At 40.0% G+C, this 24,580-nt stretch overlaps 1 protein-coding gene across 35 annotated transcripts in view; it reads left to right on the forward strand.

Annotated features, from left to right (window-relative positions):
- The window catches only part of LRRC4C (leucine rich repeat containing 4C), a 611,011-nt gene that overhangs the window by 434,585 nt on the left and 151,846 nt on the right, over positions 1–24,580 (forward strand). For 23 of the 35 annotated variants that reach the window (XR_010473034.1, XR_010473033.1, XM_065064799.1 and 20 more), the window contains one exon: positions 11,488–11,574. The exons of 10 other annotated variants lie outside the window; for them this stretch is intronic. The gene's annotated coding sequence lies outside the window, so the exon portion shown is untranslated. Of the gene's footprint in view, positions 1–11,487; positions 11,588–24,580 lie in introns of all 35 variants that reach the window. 2 more of the 35 variants (XM_065064792.1, XM_065064795.1) reach the window with 1 other exon arrangement.

Genomic DNA, 24,580 nt, shown 5'->3' on the forward strand with positions numbered 1-24,580 from the left:
CGCTGGACCACTCTCTGGGGTCATGCATTGAAATGCTTGCAAGCAATTGCAGGCAATTGTTGGGAGAACTGTGAAATAGAAGAACAAATATAAAATATGTGTTATAGCTTATATGATAAAAATTCTGTTAATGTAGTGTTCTTCCTAATGGTCTTTTCAGGGCCTTTTGAATTAATTAGTGTCCTATCATCTCTGTAAATGGTCCTTACATGTTTTAGTTCATTGGAGAGCTTGCGAGACATCCTTTTTGCATTCTGGCTGAAGAAAATTGTTTCAGTCTCTAGGAGTGCTGGTTTAAATAGCATTAAATACACTAACCACCACTGTTTTGCTTTAGAAGTCAAGCTTATCAAATACTTTCTTTTTATTTCTTTTTAAACATGAATTTTCACCTACTTGCTCTTTGCTTTATGTGACTAAAAACTGACATAATCTCTGTAATGCAGATTCTTGCATTTCTCAGGGTCATGTTTCAGTTGAGATCCAGATGTTGAGTGTTTACATGGAGCATTTATTTTTATTTTTAATGCTTTCCTTGATGAGCCCCTATTCAAATCCTGACAGCTTGTGAGGATTGTAGATTTTGGGACATAAGATATAGCCCTGATCTCGTGAAAGTGAAAATGTGTATGACAAGCACAGCACATAATTTATTAAATGGTTGTGTTACTCAGTTAACCATTACATCATATCAGCTTCTACTGTGTTTCTGATGATACTTATTTTTCTGCTAACTCAAAATGATGAAGTCAGTTTTGAGATAATATTTTAGAAAGGTTTTAGACTTGTTTATATAAAAAAATCTCTTTAAAGGACTGGAGGACTATTCTTATAATCTTTCATATACAAACATTTGGCGGTTTAGAAAACAGGATTTGTAAATGGACCAAGACAGCACTTATTGGTAGAGGATTTTAAAATCTCAGTAGTATGCTCTTATTACTACAGAGGATCCAAAGCAGAAAATGCCATTTATTGTTTATAGGTATGTTCATATATGAGATTGCATGATGATTGATCTTCCTGCCTAAATCAATGACATTGATCTTAAGTGTAGAAAGTAACAGTTTGAATACCAGTTACTAATCTTTGTGTCCTGGTTTTGGCTGGGACAGAGTTAATTTTCTTCCTAGTAGCTGGTACAGTGCTGTGGTTTGGATTTATTATGAGAAGAATGTTGATAATACACTGATGTTTTGCTTGTTGCTGAGTAATCGAGGACTTCAGCTTGCCGTGCTTTGCCAGGTGCACAAGAAACTTGGAGGGAGCAAAACCAAAACAGCTGATCCAAGCTGACCGAAAGGGTATTCCTTACTATATGAAGTCATGCTCACTATATAAGCTGGAGGGCAAATACCGCTGCTCAGGAAGTGATGGGCAGTTGGTGGTGTTGGTGTTCAGCAATTGCATTGTGCATCCCTTGTTTTATATATTCTCTTATTATTGTTATTATATTATCTTCTTTTCCTGTCCTACTAAAGTGTCTTTATCTCAATCCACAAGTTTTTTTTCCCTTTCCTCCCCTTTTTATTCTCTTCCCCATTCCATGGAAGGAGGCACAAAGGTGTGAAGGAAAGGTGTCACGGAGGCACCCCGAGGTTAGTTTAAGGGTCAACAGGGTCCAAAACAACTTTTATTAAACCGGTGAGAAACAGGGTTTTAGCACTCCAAAAGTGATTTAAATACAGGTTCGGATATCAGTTGAGGAAAATTATTGAGGGGCAGCAACTAATACAACAGGCAGTCCACAGAGTGCATGCACATGGCTTCACCCAAAACAATGCTGGAGCCATCCCTGAGTCCCGGAGAAGTACACACTTGCCTATACAGGGTGTAGGATTATTTTAAAAGAGATACACGTACTCATAGTGAGTACGGGAAGTGTACACTCGCGATTCTGCGAGGGTAATTTATAATACACTCGCAATCCTGCGAGGGTTAATTTACTTACACATGCAAATGTGCACGGAATACTACACGTGCTTATGTGGAAGCACGGGAGGAAAATACACTCGCGATTGTGCGAGGAAATAATTTATACAGGTGCTCGTATTGAGCACGGAAACTTACGCGTGCAAATGTGCACGGAAAGTACATGTGCTTGTATTAAGCATGGAAAGTATGCATGCAAATGTGCACGGAAATTTACACATGCAAATGTGCACGGAAAGTATAAATATACTCGCAATCCTGCGAGGAGAAGTTTTACTCACACCCGTGGCGGCAAGGCAAGCAGAGTCTCCATCACAGTGAGGGGGGCTCTCAGCGGCAGCATCTTGCTCGTGCTCCGAGAGACCCGAGACAATGGGCGGAGTCTCGACGAGAATCCCGTTTTTATATTGGCTGATAAGATCTGACTGTAGGCATTCTAGAAGCTTCTCTGCACCCCCACACTGGCTGTGGGTGCCCCTGAAGCCTCCAAACATCCCCCACACTGGCCGCAGGTGCCCAGCCACTCAGTGGCGCCTCGGCACTCCCTTCTCCTACTGGCCCTGGCCATGGTGCTCTGGGGCCAAAAAAAGAAGCTGTTAGCCTCAAGTAGCAGAGAGAGAGGGAGATGTGCCTACTCCTTCCACACTGAAGGAGGGAGGGGGAGAGAGGGGGTTTTGCATTCTGACACAAAAGGTATCCCTTCAAGGCAGATATTATTTGTAAGTGGACTATGGTAGAGAGAAGAATCCAGTACCTGAAGGAATTAGCCATGCTGGAGGTGATTTTTGATGACATGGAAAGCAACCAGTTACCCTGAGATCCAGATGAAGTCAGGTGTACGCAATTCATGTGTTTGAAGTTGGTATGGAGTGTGACATTGCTGTATACCAGCTTACTGACAGTACTGAGCTGGAAAGCCAGAGAGGTGAAAATGTGGATGACATGGTGGGCCAACTCCAGCAGTATGAAGAAAATCTCTCTTATTCCTTCATTTCTGCTACAGAGAAACTATTGGACGTGATAGCCAAGAAACTGCCCCAGGAGTTCCAGTGATTCAAAGGGGATATGTTCTACCTCCAACCTGTATGTACCAGTTTCTCAACTATTTAGGAGTAAGTGTTTTTTTGCTCAAGAGAGAGGATACACAACATGGTGCACCCTGTGGTTTTACTTGTGTTACCATGGAGGGGACAGGAGGTAGTTGGATGGAAAATCTACATTGACCCTAGAGGCACAGCTATGTGACTTTCAGGGAAAAAGAATAATGAAAGGGATTCTTCCTACTGGAAAAGTTGCTCTTCCAGTCTCCAGTGGGCCATTCCCCAGACAGAGTAGAAGGGCTGATCTTACTTCTGATCCTATGGAAGGAACTTCTCAAGAAGTGAGTAACAAGGATGAGATTCAAATTCATGTGTGCCACACAAACCCATTAATCAGTAACAAATACTATGATGAGGGCCAGAGGGGCTCAGCCTCCAGACAGGTGGAGGTAAGAGGCAAATGGATTTATTGGAATGTGCAAATTGGATGGCCTGGCACATTGGACCCCCAGAAGTACAAGGCTCTAGTAAACACCAGTGCACAGTGTACCCTAGTGCCATGGAGCTATCAAGGAGCAGAACTCATCTGTATTTCTGGAGTCGCAGGAGGATTCCAACAGCTAACTGTATTTGAGGCTGAAGTGAGACTGACTGGGAATGAGTGGGAAAAACACCCCATCGTCACTGGCCCAGAGGCTCCCTGAATCCTTGGTATAGAACACCTCTGTAGAGGATATTTCAGGGACTCAAAGTGGGCTTTTGGTGTAGCTGCTGTGGAGACGGAGGAAATCAAACAGCTGTTTACCCTGCTGTCGAGGGTTTAGATTGCGGGGTGACAACAAAACCCTGGCAGATGTATTGTTAACCTCCTCTCCCCCCCCACTTCCCCCTTTTGCCCCTCCATCTCCCCCCTTTCCATTAAGGACAGGCGATTGGGAGGGAAAGAAGGACAGAGAGAAGAGAGCTGGAAAAAATTAAAGATGTTTTACTAATACTACTAATAAGAATAGAGAAAATAATACAAAATATACAAAACAAATCTTGAAAGTCTCAGCAACTGCAGAGCCAGCAAACAAAGTCCTGGATTAGACTCTGCAGCCAACCGGAGCTGGATTCAGTCTCTCACTAGGCCTCAGTTCACAGGGACGCCTAGCAAGGTCCTCTCCTAATGTCAGCCATAAGCAGAAGGGAAAAGGGAAAAGAAAAAGGGCTGAGATCCTCGTGATCTCCCACTTTTATATGAAGTATTCACGTGAATGGAATGTTATACACCGTTGGTCAGTTTCTTGGTCACCGGTTTCTCGTTGCCCCTCTTACGAGATGTCCATCCATGCTTATCAATAAGTTTGCATTCCATTGCTAGGTTTACCAAAATGTGTCTGGTTCTCCAGGAAAATGCAGTTAATGTGAAGGCTTTAGCTGACAGGCAAATCCACTAAAAGAGAAACTTGTTTTTTAACAAAACCAAGACACCTACCCGGTCTTTCAGAGGACCATCCTGTTTTGGTACTGCTGAGAGTCAAAGAACAACAGGTGCTGATCACTGCTACAACAGTGCACCAGCAACAATATCGTACCGAGACTCTCTGATCCCCATCTATAAGCTGATTCATCAACTGGAGAGCAGCAGAGTGAGCAGCAAGGCTCACTCACCCTTTAACAGTTCCATACGGCCCATGCGGAAATCTGTTGGAGAGTGGAGACTAACAGTAGACTATTTTGGCCTGAATGGCAGCTAAGTGCTGCCATGCTGGACATGCTAGAACTTCAATATGAACTGAACTCAAAGGTGACCAAGTGGAATACTGCAACAGATATCAATAATGTGTTTTTCTCAATCCCTTTAGCAGTAGAGTGCAGGCCACAGTTTGCTTTCAATTGGACAGTTGTCCAGCACACTTGGAATTGGTTGCCCCAGGGGTGGAAATGCAGACCTACCATTTGCTACCATTGACTGATTCAGACTGCACTAGAACAGGGCAAAGCTCCAAAACACCTGTAATAAACTGATGACATCATTGTATGAGGCAATACAGCTGAAGAATTTTTTGAGTAAGGGGAGAAAGTAGTTCAAATCCTCCTGAAAGCCAGCTTTGCCAGAAAATGAAGTAAGGTCAGGGGACCTGCACAATAGATCCTGTTTTTAGGAAAAAAATGGCAAGATAGGTGTCATCAGATCCCTGTGGATGTGATCAACAGAGTAGCACCTATGTATCCATCAGCTAGCAAAAAGGAAACACAGATTGCCTAGGTTTTGTGAGTTTTTGGAGAATGCACATTCCAAATTACAGTCTGATTGTAAACCCTCTCTATCAAGTGGCCTGGAAGAAAAACAATTTGAAGTGGGCCACTGAGGAATGATAAGCCTTTGAACAAATTAAACAGGAGATAGTTAATGCAGTAGTCCTTGGGCTATTCCAGGCAGGAAAAGATGGCAAAATTGTGCTCTACAGTGCAGCCGGGGAGAATGGCCCTACCTGGAGTCTTGGCAGAAAGCACCAGGGGACACTCAAGGTCAACACCTAGGGTTTTGGAGCCAGGGATACAGAGGATCTGAGGCCTGCTGTACTCCAAATGAAAAAGAGATATTGGCAGCATATGAAGGGGTTCTAGCTGCTTCAGAAGTGTTTGGTACTGAAGCACAGCTCCTCCTGGCATCCCAGCTACTGGTGCTGGGCTGGATGTTCAAAGGGAAGGTTCCCTCTACACCTCATGCAACTGGTGCTACATGGAGTAAGTGCATTGCACTGATCACACAACAGACTCCAATGGGAAACCCCAGTCACCCAGGAATCTTGGAAATTATCATGGACTGGCTAGAAGCCAAAGACTTCAAAATAGCACCTGAAAAGGAAGTGACACATGCTGAAGAGGCCTCACTATATAACAAACTACCAGAGAATGACAAGAGATATGCCCCATTCACTGATGAGTCCTGTCATATTGTAGGAAAACACCAAAGGTAGAAACCTGCTGTGTGGAGTCCTACACAATGAGCTGCTGAAGGACAAGGTGAATCAAGTCAGTTTGTAGAGGTGACAGCCATCCAGCTAGATTTAGACATTATTGAATGAGAAAAAAAGTCTGATGCTTTATACTGACTCACAGATAGTTGGAAATGCCCTTTGAGCATAGCTACAGCCATGGAAGCAGACCAGGTGGTAGTACAGAGGTAAACCCATTTGAGCTGCTGAATTATTGGAAGATATTGCTGCTCGGAGCAGCAGCCTGACCAAGAGTCAGGTCACTGAGGAATATCAAAGCAACCAGCCAGTGGATCAGGCTGCTAAGATTGAAGTGGCTTGGGTAGATCTAGACTGGCAACATAAGGTTTATTTAGTTATAGTGCCAGAGCCTGCTGCTGCCGGGGGAGGGAGGCCAGCACTCCACCTGTGTGAGGTGTGAGCAGGTGCAAGATCTGCTTGACACGGTTGTGAAACTTAAGGAGAAGGTTGAGACGCTGAGGACCACAAGGGAGTGCGAAAGGGAGATCGACTGGTGGAGTAACACCCTGACGTGCCAGTCGGAAAGGTCCCAGGGAGGTACCCCCCAAAAGGAGATGGACCTCCTGCCCTCTTGGACAGAGGCGGAAGTCCTGAGACGGCCCCACCCTCGTTGCTGTCGGGCAGAGGTAGGGGACCTAAAAGATGACGAGGGCTGGAAGTGTATTCCGGTTCGGCGTCACGGGCAGCCCCCCTCCCTGCCTGCTTTGTCTCCCCAGGTGCCCCTCTGTAATAGGTTTGAGGCCCTGGATCTTGAAGAAGAGGCAGGGGAGGAGGTGGTTCCAAGCCTGCCTACAAGATCACATAGGAAGAGGCGGTTGACTTCACAACTTAAGACTGCCTCTGATAAGAAAGAAAGAAGGGTGATTGTAATAGGAAATTCCCTTCTGAAAGGAACAGAGGGCCAAATACACAGAGTTGACCCTCATCTTAGGGAAGTTTGTAGTCTACCTGGAGCCCGGATCAAGGATATTGCTAGAGAGCTCCCCAAACTGGTGCACCCGACAGACTACTACCCGCTGCTGGTCTTCCAGACAGATGGGGAGGAAGCTGCTTCCCATAGTCTGAAGGGAATGAAGAACGATTTCAAGGTCTTGGGAAGGATGGTGAAAGACTCAGGGGCTCAAGTGATCTTCTCTTCACTCCTTCCATCTTCAAGTGACGATGTGGGATGGAATAGGAAAATTCAGTCTCTTAATGGCTGGCTCCAAGACCGGTGGATACAGGCAGGGCTTTGTATTTTTTGTTAATGGTTGGTTTTATAAGACTCCAGTCCGGACAGTGTCACGCGGGAAAGGTTTATCTCGCAGGGGCAAAAGGATGCTGGGGCAGGAATTAGCTGGGCTCATTTGGAGACCTTTAAACTAGGCTCGAAGGGGGATGGGGTTGTAGCTGGGCTTGTCCCAGTGGGGCAGCATTCTAAAACTGATGAGGACCGGGTGGCCTCCTATGCCACTAGGGAGAAATTGGTGTGCTCTGCTCGATCCCTGAAATGCCTGTACACCAATGTGCGCAGCATGGGGAATAAGCAGGAGGAGTTGGAATCCTGTGTTCCGTCCGGAGATTGTGATCTGGTGGAAATTACGGAAACATGGTGGGACAGTTCACATGACTGGAATGTGGTCATGGATGGCTATGCCCTTTTCAGGAAAGACAGGCCAGCCAGGCGTGGTGGTAGAGTTGCTCTCTATGTGAGAGAGCAACTACAATGTACTAAATTCTGCCCAGGAGTGGATGACAAGCGAGTTGAGAGTGTATGGGTCAGGATCAAGGGGCAGGCTGGCAGGGGTGACACTGTTGTGGGCGTCTATTACAGGCCACCAGATCAGGCTGAGGAAGTTGATGAGGCCTTCTATGGGCAGTTGAGAGTGGCCTCACAGTCACAGGCCCTGGTTGTTGCGGGGGATTTTAACTTCCCTGATGTTTGCTGGAAGGACCATTCAGCCAGCCAGCCACAGTCCAGGAGGTTCCTCCAGTGCATTGATGATAACTTCCTCATGCAGATGGTGGAGGAGCCGACTAGGAGAGGTGCACTGCTGCATCTCATCTTCACTAACAAGGAGGGTCTGGTTGAAGCAGTAAAGGTTGAGGGCTGCCTGGGTTGCAGTGACCATGAGCTGGATTGCATTCAGAGATTGCTTCTTCCACGCTCAGGATCAGAGAATCCCCACACAGAGAAAGTCAAGGAAGGGAGCCAGGAGGCCTGTGTGGTTGAATAGGGATCTGTTAGGTATGCTCAAGCAGAAGAGGAAAGTTTACAGGTCATGGAAGCAGGGGCTGGCCACTTGGGAAGAATATAAGGCTGCTGTTAGAGGATGTAGGAAGGCAGCTAGGATAGCCAAGGCCTCCTTAGAATTACAGCTGGAGAGAGCTGTCAAGGACAGCAAAAAGAACTTTTTCAAATACATAGCAGATAAAACTAATACCAGAGGCAATGTAGGCCCACTGATGAACGGGGTGTGTGCCCTGGTGGCAGAAGATACAGAGAAGGCAGAATTACTGAATGCCTTCTTTGTCTCTGTCTACTCTGCCAGAGGCTGTCCTGGGGAGCCCTGTACCCCTGAGACCCCGGATGAAGCCAGGTCAATGGAGGAGTTTGCTTTAGTTGATGAGGACTGGGTTAGGGAGCAATTAAATAGTCTGGGCATCCATAAATCCATGGATCCAGATGGGATGCATCCGCGGGTGCTGAGGGAGCTGGCTGAAGTCATTGCTAGACCGCGCTCCATCATCTTTGCCAAGTCTTGGGAAACGGGGGAGGTGCCCGAGGATTGGAGGAAAGCAAATGTCACTCCAGTCTTCAAAAAGGGCAAGAAGGAGGACCCGGGTAATTATAGACCGGTCAGCCTCACCTCTGTCCCTGGGAAAGTAATGGAACAGCTTATCCTTGGTGCCATCTCAAGGCATATCAAGGATAAGAGGGTTATTAGGGGCAGTCAGCATGGCTTTACCAAGGGTAAGTTATGCTTGACGAACCTCATAGCCTTTTATGAGAATGTAACAAGGTGGATGGATGATGGTAGAGCGGTGGATGTGGTCTATCTTGACTTCAGTAAAGCCTCTGACACAGTCTCCCACAGCATCCTCACAGCTAAGTTGAGGGGGTGTGGTCTGGACAATAGAGTAGTGAGGTGGGTTGCAAACTGGCTTAAGGAGAGAAGCCAGAGAGTGGTAGTCAATGGTGCGGAGTCTAGTTGGAGGCCATTATCTAGTGGAGTGCCTCAGGGGTCAGTATTGGGGCCAATATTATTCAATATATTCATTAACAATTTGGACGAGGGAATAGAGTGTACTATCAGGAAGTTTGCTGATGACACTAAGCTGGGAGGGGTGGCTGACACGCCAGAAGGCTGTGCTGCCATCTAGCGGGACCTGGACAGGCTGGAGAGTTGGGCGGGGAATAACCTAATGAAATTTAACAAGGGAAAATGTAGAGTCCTGCATCTGGGCAGGAACAACCCCAGGTTCCAGTACAGGTTGGGAAATTACATATTAGAGAGCAGTGAAGGGGAGAGGGACCTGGGGGTCCTGGTGGACAACAGGATCACCATGAGCCAGCACTGTGCCCTTGTGGCCAGGAAGGCCAATGGCATCCTGGGGTGTATTAGAAGGGGGGTGGTTAGTAGATCGAGAGAGGTCCTCCTTCCCCTCTACTCCACCCTGGTGAGACCACATCTGGAATATTGTGTCCAGTTCTGGGCCCCTCAGTTCCAGAAGGACAGGGAACTGCTGGAGAGGGTCCAGTGTAGGGCAACAAAGATGATTAAGGGGGTGGAGCACCTCCCTTATGAAGAAAGGCTGAGGGAGCTGGGTCTCTTTTTTAGTTTGGAGGAAACTAAGGGGTGACCTCATTAATGTTTATAAATATATAAAGGGTGAGTGTCATGAGGATGGAGCCAGGCTCTTCTCGGTGGCAAACAACGATAGGACAAGGGGTAATGGGATCAAGCTGGAACACAAGAGGTTCCGCTTAAATTTTAGAAGAAACTTCTTCTCAGTGAGGGTGACAGAGCACTGGAACAGGCTGCCCAGGGAGGTTGTGGAGTCTCCTTCTCTGGAGACATTCAAAACCCACCTGGACATGTTCCTGTGTGACCTCACCTAGGCGTTCCTGCTCCAGCAGGGGGATTGGACTAGATGATCTTTTGAGGTGCCTTCCAATCCCAAACATACTGTGATACTGTGATACTGTGATAGCTTGGTGGGCCCATGGTAGCTCAGGCCATCGAAGAACAGATGCAACATATAGATGGGCTCGTGATTGAGCAGGCTTAACCATGAATGCTATTGCACAGGTTATCCATGAATGTGAAATATGTGCTGTGATGAAAAAAACGAAGCATTTAAAGACTCTTTGGTTTGGAAGATGATGGCTAAAATGTAAATGGGGAGATGCCTAGCAGATTGATTATTGTCTTGATTTTGGCTGGGTTAGAGTTAATTTTCTTTCTAACAGCTGGTATAGCACTGTGTTTTGGATTTTGAATGAAAATAATGTTGATAATACACTGATGTTCTAGTCATTACTAAGTAGTCAAGGGCTTTTCAGCTTCTCAAGCCATGCCAGCTGCATAAGAAGCTGAGAGGGGACACAGCCATGACACCTGACCCAAACTGGCCAAAGGGATATTCTGTACCGTATGACATCACGCTCAGTATAAAAACTGGGAAAAGAAGAAGGAAGGGCAGGACATAGGAAGTGATGGCACTTGTCTTCCCAAATAGCTGTTATGTGTGATGGAGCCTTGCTTTCTTGTAGATGGCTTGCCAATAGGAAGTAGTGAAAGAATTCCTTGGTTTACTTTGCTTGTGTGTGTGGCTTCTGCTTTGCTTATTAAACTGTGTTTATCTCAGCCCAAAAGTTTCCTCATTTTTCTGATTCTCTCTCCATCCTGCTGGGGGTAGTGAGTAAGTGGTTGTGTGGTGTTTAGTTGCTGGCTGGGATTAAACCACGATACTTCTAAATTTGTCCTGAGCCCTGTTTAATTATTTAAATTGAGAGGTATTTGCTATTATAGGGATAAAGAAGAAATGTAATAATAGCATTTACTGGTTTGTGAGTTTGGTGATCTTGTTTGTTTTTTTTTGTGTAGTCTTATATTTGTCTAAACTAGAAATAAAAGCTGAAAGTTTTCACTAATGGAGAACACTTTACCAAATTTTTGTGTTGTTATTTAGGATTCCTGTCATATAACTAGGCCAATTCAAGTCTGTAGCACATGAAAGCGTTCTAAATGATGTTTGATTCTGCCGTATCTCATTGTGTGGTGGCACACCTGAGTAGTATAATGATTTATCAAGTTATCAATACTTAATTTATCCTAAATGTAGCTTTATCTAATCTATATATTCATTTGAACTATATTCTTAGTCACTAACTTCCAAAGCACAGACATATAGTTTATTCTGGAAGATGGTATTTTGAGATAAGTTCCTCTTTATGCTGTATTTTAAGAGAAGTTTAGTAGCAATTTACCCAAAAGACAGTAGTGTTGTATTATGGCATTTTTCAGATGAAACTTCAAAAGTGATGGTTATGAGATCGTACCAACCAACCATGGGGATTTATCTAGAAGACTGGAAGACCAGAACTCAAATGTGTGAGTTGAAAGAGTGAGTTTCTTAAGCGTAGTTAGTTGTTTGCTATCATTTTTGCATTTGTTTAGCCAATAATACTTTATTATTCTATTAAGGCTATTTGTGCGCATTTGGATTCTAAGTCAGGGTAGGGAATCAGAATATAATTTCTCCAGAATTTCTCCAGGAGGCATGACTCATTAACAATATCTGTGGTGCCATTATTTTACAGAACACAGCAAAAACAGTTTTCAAAAAATGTGTTACTGAATAAAGTTAAGGGAGATGATAGACAACTGTAACAGAATGATGTTCTGGAGAGATTCTGCTTTTACTTGTATAAAGACCTTCTTCTTTCCTTTCATATTGAAAAAATATATACAGATTAAGGCTTCTGTTTAGGAGCTGGGTATGTAAAATAACATTTCTGGGCTCCAGTGATTTGCCCATTCAATCATGCTGTACAAAACACTAAGCAAGAGATCAAATAAGGTGGAAAATTTCTAAGGCAAAAAGAAATGACTCCATGGAAATGAGGTTGATTCTGAAGATATTTGTCTGGAAGTTAGTTATTCATTTTGTTTTACTCCTGCATTGCACACAATAAGTGAAAACAACAACAAAAATAAGAACTTGAAATACCAAACCAAAACTTTTGTATTTGTTATTGGCTAGAAACAAAGTTATCCAGAAAATGAGATGTAAATGCATAGAAGGGAGGAATGCATTAAAGGGAATAATTTTGACTTCTGTATTTATTATTGTCACGTTTAGTAATGTCATGAATAATTTGATTCTGTTGTGCCTTTCATTTGATCTTTGCACAGAATGATATTCCAATTGAATGCTGTGGACTGTGGAGGGAATTCAGTGTTTTCTTAGAACAATACAGTCAAGAAATGTTTCCTTCTGCCTTGTCTCTATTTTCCAGTTAATGAATACTTTAAAAATGTACATATGTACATATACTGTGAAGTCAACTATAAACAAGGAAGTTTTTCAAATACCGTGTGAATGTATTTTCACACTAATAGTTGCAGGAGCCTGAATTCTTAATGTGATACCTGTATTCTTTCTCTTATTCATTGGTCACTAAAAACTTCATCTAAAGCCTAGTGAAGTCGGCTGAAAGGATCTATTACTGCAGAGTTTTAATTAGTTATGGTCGTTAATAAAAAAAAAATAAATCTGGAAAGCTGCAGGACTTTTTTTTCCCTTTCATCTTCTCTCCCACGTTACTTATACAGTCACTTGGGTAATGGAAACTAGTTTGATTTTTTCTTGTATTTGGTATAAATCTAGTGACCAAAACACTAAAAAAATGTGGAACTTCCTTTCACTTCATTGAAATCAACATAACTTCCATCCCTGTATCCTTTTTCTCCCCTTCAAAAAAATCCCTAGCAGTACGATAGTAGATAGTCTTAAATTCCATTGATATGATACAATAAAGTTTATTCCTAAAATGGTTAATACTTGGGAATGTTTTGTATAGAAGTAATGCTCCAGAGACCAGAATAGAGGTGTATCAGAAGGCAACTACTAGCAATACTTGCTAATTACTTTTCATCCCTCAGCGTATGTATCACATAACTTTTCATTTAATCTTAGTGAATTTAATTATTCATTAATCTTTAATAGAAACTTGCTAATGTTTCTTATGTAACTTAGGACCATAAGTCTCACAATCATAAATTAATTACCTATGTAGAAACCAGATTCCCACTGACAATCAATTAGTTTTATGTCTGTAAGTGCCACTGTCACTTTGGAAAACAGAACTTAGTCATACGAATAATTTAAGTACTTGCATATTTCTATGCTATGTTTTTTCTGCAAAACAGGCATAAAGTTTTCTAGTTTCAGCTATTGAATATGAGATAAACATATATGTTTAAATGTTCAAAAAAAAAAACAAAAAAACTTCACATGAATGGAAACATCTACCATTCTACTCAGTACATTATAGGTCCAACAGAAGTAAACAGATGAGTAAAATACCTGTACTCTAGTTGAAGATGCTTCATCAAAAGAACCCTCTGATTATGTAGAGACCTCCCAGCTCCAAAAGCCTTACACGGTGTCAGGTGTTTAGCTTTCCTAAAATGAGCTTGACAAATTTCTGAGTTCTATTTAGAAGGAAATGTACCGAAGAGGACTAAACTACTAAAGAAGCTCCTGCACATAAATTCCTACCAGTTTATTTTAATAATGATCTGATTGGTTTTGGGTTTGAAGGAAGTTTGCGTACTGCTCTTGTGACTTCTTCTGTTCTTGGATTTCTTAGTGGTAAAGTTTCAGATGTCACCAACATCAGACAGCAGGAATGAACATCTGCTGCCCTCATAAACTTCCATTAAATATCCCAATGCCTCTGAGTGCAAGCCTGAGTATGGCCTTGGAGATGTATTATACAAAGTATTTTCTAAGGCAGATGGCAAAATTAAAATTATTTACTTATATAGCACAGACACACTATTAAATCTACATGAATTAGTCCTAGAGAGGAGGGGGAGGAGAACTATGATTTAATTTACAAAAACAAGACATCGAAACAGCTTATAAAAAAAAAGAATCTGCTTAAGAGGGAAAATCTGATAATAGAATTCGTATTGATACACTAATATCAGTAGTCACATCTGCTATTTTTGCATAAAAGGAAAACTAATGTATTATACTGCTGTCAATAAGCATCACAATATATAGTGAATATATATACATACAGAGAGACTCTGTGCGTGAATTGCAACACATGGGCTATATGTAATGATGGAGGAATTAAAAAAAGCAACTGCATATGTTTGAATGTTTTGTTCTGGAGGGCTTTTTCTTTCAGAAGTGAATCTGCTTCCCTCAGTCACACGTATAACTCAAGTGTCATACAATTTTAAATCTTTGTCAGAACATCAAGCTCACATGATGAAAAATGGAAATGAAAATACCTTATAAGTAATAATCTTGACTACTTCTTGATAAAAGAGATATGGATGAAGATGAAATTAATAGCCATGTATTTCTTTAATTATTTATACATTGTCTTCATTTGATAACAAGAATTACTATAAATGTAACCAAAATAATATTCTCAGAGAAGGTTTTACATAAAAATCTGAATAGTTTTCTTTACCTAAGAACACAAATATGAGGTTTTGATATTTTTCTACACCTCAGGATTTGAGATATTAAGAGATGGGCAGGGGGTATTGCCACTGATTTTTAAGTGTCACAGTTTAACCCTAGCTAGCAATCTATACCACAATAGCCACTCACTCAATTCCCCCCATCCCCAAATAGGGAAAATAATCAAAAGGAGAGGGAGAAACTCATGTATTGATATAAACACAGTTCAATAAAATAACAAAATAATACTAATATAACACTATTACTACTAATACATATAAAATGGAAAATAGAATATAAAACAAAGTTAATCAATGCAATTCCTCGTGAACTCTGTATGTTCCAAGCAGCCAGTTGCAAGAAGCAGTACCCTGATCCCAAACAGCTGATCCTGGGGAAAGAAGGAAAAAAGCAGAAAAGCCCAGAGGCCCACTGCGAAGCGGCAGGATGGCGAAAGGCCGAACTAAATGAAATCTCAGTCAGAACTCAACAAAAATGGAGCAGAACTCAATGGGTTTCCATATCCATTAACTTACTCTCAGTCAAATCAGCACATTAAGTTTAAATTAAATTAAGTTTGATGTGAAATGGCATAAATATCAAAGCATTCAAAGCAGTATTTATCATCCTTATTCTTTACTATCTAGCTTCTTATTGTGTTATTTGGAAAGGTTAGAGTTGCGGTATATTGGGGTCTGGTCCTGGAAGCCCCAAGTTGGAGAGCTTTGTTTTTATTACCTGCAGTGAGATTAAGACACAAATGAGGTCAGATGCCACTTGACTAGGGAACTTTATTGAACATTTATGAAGAAGGCAGTGATAGGAACAGGAGAAGAAAACAGGAAAGTAGGGGACTTAGCAGACAGTCAGGACAGGTTTGCAAGAGAATTTTACCACCACGGATCCAGGATCCAATCAACTTTAGTAAGTGGGGTGGTGCATCTCAGGAAGGCAGTTGACCACTCCTTACATTCCTGAAAGGTACACGTGGTGCCAGTTGGTAGTGGAGGCCTCCAGGTCCCGCACATGCTGCGTGGTCGTATGGTCTTTTATAAGGCATTTGGGGGGTAATCTGGGATGGAGTTTCCCCTGGCAGTGGTACATACTGCCTGGTCCACACCTTTGCACACACTCTTGGTCCCAATATGCTTGTCCTGTGTAGTACTGTGCATGCCTCAGCAGGTGAGGGTGATTGCCTGTGGCCAGGCAAGTCCCCGATTGCCTGTAGCTGGGCAGGTTTCCTGGGGCCTGTAGTTAGGCAGATCTTCAAGGAGTGACATCACTCTTCAGGGACAGGAGCAATGAAACTTCGAGACATTTAACTTAAAATATGGTCCCTGATACAGTACATATAACAAAAAGATTATTGGCAATATTTCACTTATTATATCTTCTTCCCAAGCTTCTTATCTAGTCAGGATGAAAGTGAAGGAAAGGCATCCCTCAATGAAAGGCTGCTAAAGGATCCTGTTGAGTCTGGATTGAGTGTGACAGCATCTCAAGTGAATAAATTCAGGTATCTTAGCAAATTAAACCAATTTGAACTTAATCAGGTTGTGACCTGCAAATGTCACTGATTTCAGTTTTTATCCAACTGATTTTAGTTTATCCAACTTGATCTGAACAAATGTGTGCTTGGAACAAGACAAAGCATGGCATACAGATATTTCAAGTTTTCTTAGTCCATGTTTCTCTAGCTTGCTAATCAAATACTATCTTTTGGAGAGGGTATAAATCAGCTCTTCAGATAAATGTCTTATTTTCTGTTTTACAAAGTGCTTCTCCTGACTAAAATTCCACATTAAACTGTTTAACATTCATAGGCACCAGTCACTCTGCTTAAAGTGAGAAGTCTCTAGTTTGTATGCAAAAAATCTTCCCACTCCAGAGTGTTTTTACTGTGTCATTTCAGAAATATGTCTCTGTGTTTTAATATCAATAGATCCCTAAACTTTTTGGCACAGATGAAAGTGATCAGTTGGCCATCTGATGGGCTAAGTCAATTTGGCTGTCAGACTTCTCAAATTGCTGACTCCATCTGGTGTGAAGTCAGGAAAACTGACTGAAAAAAAGTTCTAATTTGATTTTTTGACTCCTTAACATTTTCAGTGAGTTCCACCTATGAATTCAAACTGACCTGCCTAAAGGCCAGGTAATTACTTTGTGATAAAAAGAGCAGCACTGAAGGATTTGCCTGGGTCTCAGAACACTGATGGTTGGATAAAAATCAACAAAGTCAATGGCCCTGAAAAGCTACTGAGACTGGATCTGCAGTAGGCTAATATGCTTAGAGGAAAGGTCAGGCAGTTTTGGAAGCCTGAACAGAAGACTGCATCTCAGCTCTGTGGCTGGTGGTGTTCAGAAGCTGAGTGGGTGGCAGAAAGACATTGATATGCCTGGTGGACAGCAGGGGGTTCATGAGTGAGCACTGTGCCCTTGTAGCCAAGAAGGCCAGTGGCATCCTGGGGTGTATTAAAAGGGGGGTGGTTAGTAGGTCGAATGAGGTTTTCCTCCCCCTCTGCTCTGCCCTGGTGAGACCACATCTGGAATATTGTGTCCAGTTCTGGGCCCCTCAGTTCCAGAAGGACAGGGAACTGCTGGAGAGCACAGAGCCACAAGGTGATTAAGGGAGTGGAGTGTCTCCCTTATGAGGAAAGACTCAGGGAGCTGGGTCTCTCTAGCTTGAAGAGACTGAGGGGTGACCTCATTAATGTTTATAAATATGTAAAGGGCTAGTGTCAGGAGGATGGAGCCAGGCTTTTCTCAGTGACAACCAGTGATAAGGGGCAATGGGTGCAAACTGGAACATAGGAGGCTCCACTTAAATATGAGAAGAAACTTCTTCATGTTGAGGATGACAGAACACTGGAACAGGCTGCCCAGGGTGGTTGTGGAGTCTCCTTCTCTGGAGACATTCACAACCCTCCTAGGCACATTTCTGTGTAACCTTATCTAGGTGTTCCTGCTCTGGCAGGGGGATTGGACTAGGTATTTTTTTGAGGTATATTCCAATCACTAACATTCTGTGTAAATGAGTTAAATGATTCCTCTTTTCTTTAGACCCATATTCCTCAGATGTGAGCAGGTGTCTGTGCTATCACTACAAACAAAAAAAGCTCTAATGAGCTTCCCTCATAATTCCAGTGGGATGGAATGATCTGTAGATCTCAGGCTGCAGGTCTAAAAGTTTACCCCCACCCTTCTTTTGAATGAAGTCATGTATTTACTTTAGAATGAGTGTTCAGAGCAGAAGGTAATTGTTTATTTCTTCTTGTCTTGATGCCAAAATATTTCTAGGAGAAAGAATATTCTTGGTAGCATTGTAGTACATCTCAACCACCCGTCCTGATATGAGTGGCTAATTGTTTCTTTTGGCAACCACTGAAAAATCCAATAAATCTTTTAGCTTTTATTTATGACAGAAACCAGGATAAAATCTGGTGAGAATATAGTAGTGGTTTAGTTTTCAGTAATTCTCATCTCTGTCTTGTTTCATCTGAGTGCAGTTAGGAACACAGCCAGGTGTCTTCAGCATAGCTACAGCCTTCAGTAGTTGCTTCCACAAGTAGTGTTTACACACTAAAAGATGAAGGACTGCTGGGATTCCTCTTGAATTTCTTGTAAATACAGTAGCTTTTGTTTACTTGAATGTCCTACTTCCAAGACTGTGCGACTAAAGAAGATAGACTAATTAGAAAGACTTTAAGGCTTGTCTCTACTTAATAACCTTACTTTATTACCAGTGTGGTTTTTTTTTGCCAAGAGTTATAATGGAATTGACTTAAAACTACTGCAAGAGGTAAACACTTTTTGCCTAGGGACAAATTTGTCTTCTAAGTAAAATTAATCTCTTGACTAGGATGCTCTCATAGTCGGAAATTTCATTTATCTTCTTAATCCTCTTAATAATGCTTTTAAATATGAATTGTGCAGTTAACCATTACAGAAAAATAGTTGGAAGATATTTGTTTGATTGTCAGGGACATTCTGTAAGATTTTTCAGTATGCTATTTGAATATGGCAATTTGTCAGAATTTTTTCTTAAAACGTTCTTAAATTCTACTTCAACCATAAATGCATTTTTCTTGAAAGAAATATGAAAAAGGGGGTTATGTACTATCATTTTACCTTTCAATAATCTCAGTGTTCTCAAGCAATTCTGCATCTTTTGTTGCGCTTCTTCTCTGTGTCTTCTTTCTCTATATGAATCATAGTAGCTATTTTAAAACCTATTGGACTGGCAAACGAGAAACTGAAGAAAACTTTCTTCTCTACTGAAATAACTGAGTCAGAAGGAATCACTTTCAGTGGGTGAGTTGTGACCCAACCTGTCACTGGCTTCTTTTCTGAATCAGCTAACAGCACATACCTCTCAAAAATATTTGGAAATCATGAAGTTGAGCTTACCACATATAAGCTATGAAACAGCCACCAGCAGACAGTGTTTTATCTTTCATAATTTCCTAACTGATGGGGGAAAAGCACCTTCAAATGGGTTAAACATACGAATGTTTATATTTTTCATGTCTACTGTCTAGTCAAACTCTGACTTTACTTCTTGATTGGGTTTAGAGAGATGAAGTGTTTATGGTAATTTTTGGTATTGCTTTGTCTTTGAGTAGAGACTGAATTATAGCTTCTGTTGCCAGTTAAAATTATAATTTCAGGATGTAAAAAATTAACACAATTTAGTTCCTATGACATTTCCTGAGTGCAAATGAAGGTAGAATTTGGATTAATCTTGTATAGCTTCCATTTATACGTCAGAATTGCAGTTTTACTACTATAATCTCAACATGGAGCTTGACAAAAACTGAACCTACTGGAAAGATATTATTTTTATCAAGTTAGGAGAGAAATTGAAGTCACTGTTTTTACATAAGAATAATCTGAGACAATGACAACAATATTCAGCAAAAGGAAATTTGTACTTCCTTGGAATCTTATTATTTGTGTTTGAAAAACACAAATACTAATACTAATTATTCTCTCCAGGTAAAGATTTGAGCTTCAACTAAACTTCAAACATTTGTTCTCATTGTCTTGCTCTGACTCAGAAAGCTGTTGTAATTAACTTGTATGGGGAATCCATAGATGACCTAAAATGCTGTCTTTCTTCTGGTTACATGAGATATAGCAGATATGTGGCTAAGGAGAATGGCCTTGTTATGCTCCAGTGATTGGAGGTCCTTATGGTATCACAAAAAATATAGGTTGGTATGACCATGGATTTGTAAGTAGATTAAGTGAGAAGGTGTGTCTTTGAAATTGAAATGGCATATTGAATAGGTTTTAGCTCTATGTTCACAGGAGATCTTAATGGCCAGAGCAGAACATATGGATGCACTGTTCTCTTTTGAGCTGCTATGGTATATATAGGGGAAAAAAAAAAACTAACTTAGAAGGAAAAGTGTGTTGTGTAAAATGTGAACATGGCCAGAGGTGCTCTGTCAAAATAACAATTGTAATCAAAAGCAGCTGTGAGTATTATTTAATTTCTGTTGTCGCCTCAAGGTCAGTGTATGAAGGCTATTAGTAACTTTTTTCTCATAGTGACTGTGTGCATGTAATTGTGGACTCTGGTATTTGTGGATACACAGAAAAGGTATTAAAAAGTGCTCTGGTGCCTTGAAAAGACTTCTTCTCAGAATGAGTGTCTGTGGCAGTGCTAAATGCTTCCTAGCAGAGAAATGCCATAGGCACTTTTAATGGAATTTAGGAGCTGATAGAAAGTGGCAAACTGTATGCTGAAATCCTACTGTGTATCTGCAGCACAAATCTGGCAGACAGGAGCAGCAAAATCTTCTGATATTCAGTAAATCCTGTAAGAGGTCTCCAGAGTGACCGCTTCTAGGAGTGGAACTGTAACCTTTTTCCTCTGTGGATGTCACGGTCTTCATCTCACTGCAAAAAATGCTATCCAGTGCTCAAAACTTGATGTTGCCTATGACACCGGAATCTTTCCCTTGAGATGTGAGATAAAAATGCTAGCCTATTTCTTGCTGGGATAGAAGGAGCATTTCCTCCTACTCACTTAATATTAAAGAGTTTTCTATACTGTTACCACTGCAGCAATGCATATAATGTATCCCTATCTATCAAAACATAATTGTTGGCCTGCCAGACCAAATTGTAAATTGCTTGGGAGAAAAGCACTAGTGTTGTTGCAATTGTGAAGGGAAGAATGGGTGCTGTCCTAACTGCTGCAGATCAGTTGTAAGAAAATAATAGAATAACGTATATGCCTTTGCCTGCAGGTTGTTTTCAATTGTCTGAAATTTTGTTAAAGGGATTGGAAATATTCTCCCAGCAATAGTTTTTGTGGATTTGTTTTTAATTAAATTCTATACAGCTAAAAAAAGTAGTCAGCAGCATTTATCAGATAGTACAAGTAAGATTTTCCAAAAGCAGTCTTTGGAAAATTTGAAAATATAGCTGACATTGTTTTGCTGAAATTTTCTGCTCCTGCAAATGAGGAACGATATATTTTTACAAGTTCCATTATTGAGTACAAAATGACGTATTTTGATGAAGGAGACCAGGACATTATTCATGTCACCTATGCATAGCAAAAATGCATCCAGAAAGCTATTTTGCAATGAAAACCAAAATATTTATATGTTATCTGCAAAAACAATGTAACTGTGTCTAAGAAGTAATTCGCCTGTTCATGTCCCACAGCCACTGACCCAGGAAATCTGGGGGAATCCTTCTCTGTGGCATTATATCAGGCAATTTTTTCATAAAAATTGAATGCTTTCCAGTAAATGTTATGATTTTGACAGATTTATTAACATCAGTAAGAATTTGGGCTGGTTTTGGCCCTGTTTGAATCAATCTGGTCTATAAGAGTAGAAGAATCAACCTCCTATGCTTGTAGTATTTTTACAATTTCAAATTGTAAAATTTGAAAGCTTTGTTATTGTCCCACCTAGAGAGCTCTCAAGATTTTCAGAACAAGAAGAAATATCAAATCTTCCTAAGTAGACTGCAGGAGTCTGTTCTTCTGAGTACACTAGTATAATTTTGAATGATTGAAGTAGAATAGCTGGGTATCAGAATAACCCATATAGTCTAAATGACCATGTACCAGTTGGTATTTACTTTTGCTTTAAGGTACACACTACTCAACTACAATTGTTTACCTCTGCTTTCTGCTGTTTTGACTGTAATAATTTGGAACATTTGCAGTCTCTCCTGTTCACTTCAAAGTTGGTAACTTTATCAATTCTGCGTATGCCAGAAACTGCTCTGCAGCACCTGGCTGTTAAGCTGTTTAATCTCCCTGGGAGAATCCTGGTTTAAATCAATGATAACAATCATATAAAATATGACCAGGACAGATGCCTTTCAACTTGTGTAGCTTTTGATATTGGGATATATAATGTCGTCAGTCTATTTCTCAGAAATCTCTAAGTTTTTGGTGTTTTTTGTTGTTTTTTTTTTTTTTTTTTTTTTTTTCCCTCTGGAAATTGTCTGTAAACAAGCTTGTGGTTTAAATATACAAAATATTTAGCAGGCTTTTTGACCTCAGACAGAGTTTGAAGATATTACTGTTGCTGTGGTTTTGTCTTGAGATCTTCAAAACACAAGATTTGTGGTGTCAGTTCTTTCACATTTGAGAGTCTTGCTGCTTCAATACTTGTGGTTGTGGAAACCAAAACTATACATGTCTCTTGAAAGGGTAATTAAAAAACAAATATAGAAACCTAGTATATTTACATGTATTTGTCTAAATCCAGTGGGTAAATCATTAATGCTTTAAGTTGCTAAGAAATTATATGAACATAGGAAAAAATAAGTCAATATCTGCTATTGTTGTTACCTTTCCAATGGTACTTCTTAAAAAATCATTAAAGCTGAAACATTAACCATTTTTCAGGTTTCTAAAATTTTGACTTATCTTTTCAGAAAAATCTTTATTGTTTTCCTAGCTGTGTTTTAAAGGGGCTTCCACCTCACTGAAAATAGCGTAACTATTTGTTTGTTCATGCCAGGAAAAATAATCTATTCTACATTTAAAAGAACTATAGAACTTAATTGGAGGTGGGGGTGTGAATATTTTTTATATAAAAATGGGTTTTATTTAAAAATGTTTGAATTTTAAATATCTTGCCTATTTAATTTAAAATTTTCAATTTCAAATTTATTTTTGAAGGCAGTAAATGATTTTTTCAATATGTTGGTCTCCATTTCTGAAACTACATAGCTTTTAAAATTTTACCTTAGTTGTTCTCTGCCTTGTTTTTCCTTTCCACAAAGTAAATGAAAAGTTTTTCTAAAACATTTCTTTCACAAATTTTATTTTCATTTTTTTGAAAAACAAACAAAAAAAAAAATTGAAACTGTTGTTCCCCTTATGGAGGAAACCTTTTCCCTGCAAGAAGAAATATCCATTGAATAAGCAAATAATTTAGACATTAGTAATTATATGATCCAAACAAGGAAGAAGTTCAGAAACATAATTAATTATGTCTGGAATCCCACAAAAAGTTCTTTGACAGTGCTCCTGTATACACAATCAGTAGCAAGTATATACAAATGAGTGCAACAACAAATTCTCTACTCATCTATTACACATAAGGTACACAGATATCTCTCATGTGTGTCTCCCGCAGATGTAATAAAGAAAACCAAATTCTAATGAGTGCAAATATTCAGTATTACATTCTATCCGATTTGTTTTATAACAGAGGCTGGGTTGAAGAATAATAATAAAAAAAATAAAATAAAAACAGGAAAGATAAGAAAGAAGCTAAGAAAGGTGGGGTAGCCCTTAACTAGTATAGGGTTTTGGTAGAGCACAACTACCCAAAATGGCAATATGACCATACTTAACATTTTTTCTTGTAAAAGGTACTGCATTTTCATAAACTACCTTTTAATAGTAAATACTCCTAATGCTGGGATACAGAACAAGCACTAAAAAGACAAACTGCTTATTACTGCAATAATGTCTTCTCATTGCAACACAATGCATAATATTCATGACTTTAACTTATTTGCTTGTCTCATCATTTGATTTCACGTTGACGGTGTGGACAATGTCACACAGAAAAAGACAGTTTCTGTAGTACCAAAAAATTTCAAAGACAAACTTCACATGAAAATTGGTCAGACTACATTTTATTATATATAAGTATTGAATGCTAATCGTAACATATGGCTGTTTACTTTCTGTAAACATTATTCTTCCATTTATTTAAATTGAGAACATTTCTATACTAGGTTAAAATAACTACAACCATTTTTCATATTTCAACATTTCATATTAGGCATTTCATATTTCTGTTGTTTGTTTTCATTATGACATTGCTTCTTCCCATGTCCAATCAAAATTAAATTAGCATCTTTTTCAAAAGAGAAAAGAAAGGAGTGAAGGTGAGGAAGAGGACGGACCAAGACCTGTTAGTCATTCACACCAACAGCTTTTTGGCTGTTTTTTGGTTTTGTTTCTGGTTTGTTTGTTTGTTTGTTTGTTCTGGTTTGATTTTATTTGTTTTTTGTTTTTTTCTTTTTTGGTGGTGGTGTTTGTTTTTTTTTGGTGTTTTTGTTTGGTTGGTTGTTTTTGATTTTGGTTTTGTTTTTTAATTGTGTGTTCTACCAAAAGCTTTAGAGAAAATAAGCCTTCGGAATGCTCTTGTTAAATATCTTCTTACTGTGATGCAACATTTTTGCTTTTTTGTATATACTAACAGAGAGAGATATACTTTTTGGTACAGTTGCCATCTTTTGAAGTAAAAGGTATAGCCTCAAAATTATTGTTAAATCAGTTATTTTTGGACATATTATTTACAGGGTATGCTGTAAACATTTTTAATTCACTGAGTGCCAGCTCAAGCTAAAGCATTTTTTCTTTTTCTTTTTTTTTCTTTTTTTTCTTTTTTTTTTCTTTTTTTTTTTTTTTTC

The sequence above is a fragment of the Columba livia genome, chromosome 5 (assembly GCF_036013475.1).
Source record: "Columba livia isolate bColLiv1 breed racing homer chromosome 5, bColLiv1.pat.W.v2, whole genome shotgun sequence".
Lineage (NCBI taxonomy): Eukaryota > Metazoa > Chordata > Aves > Columbiformes > Columbidae > Columba > Columba livia.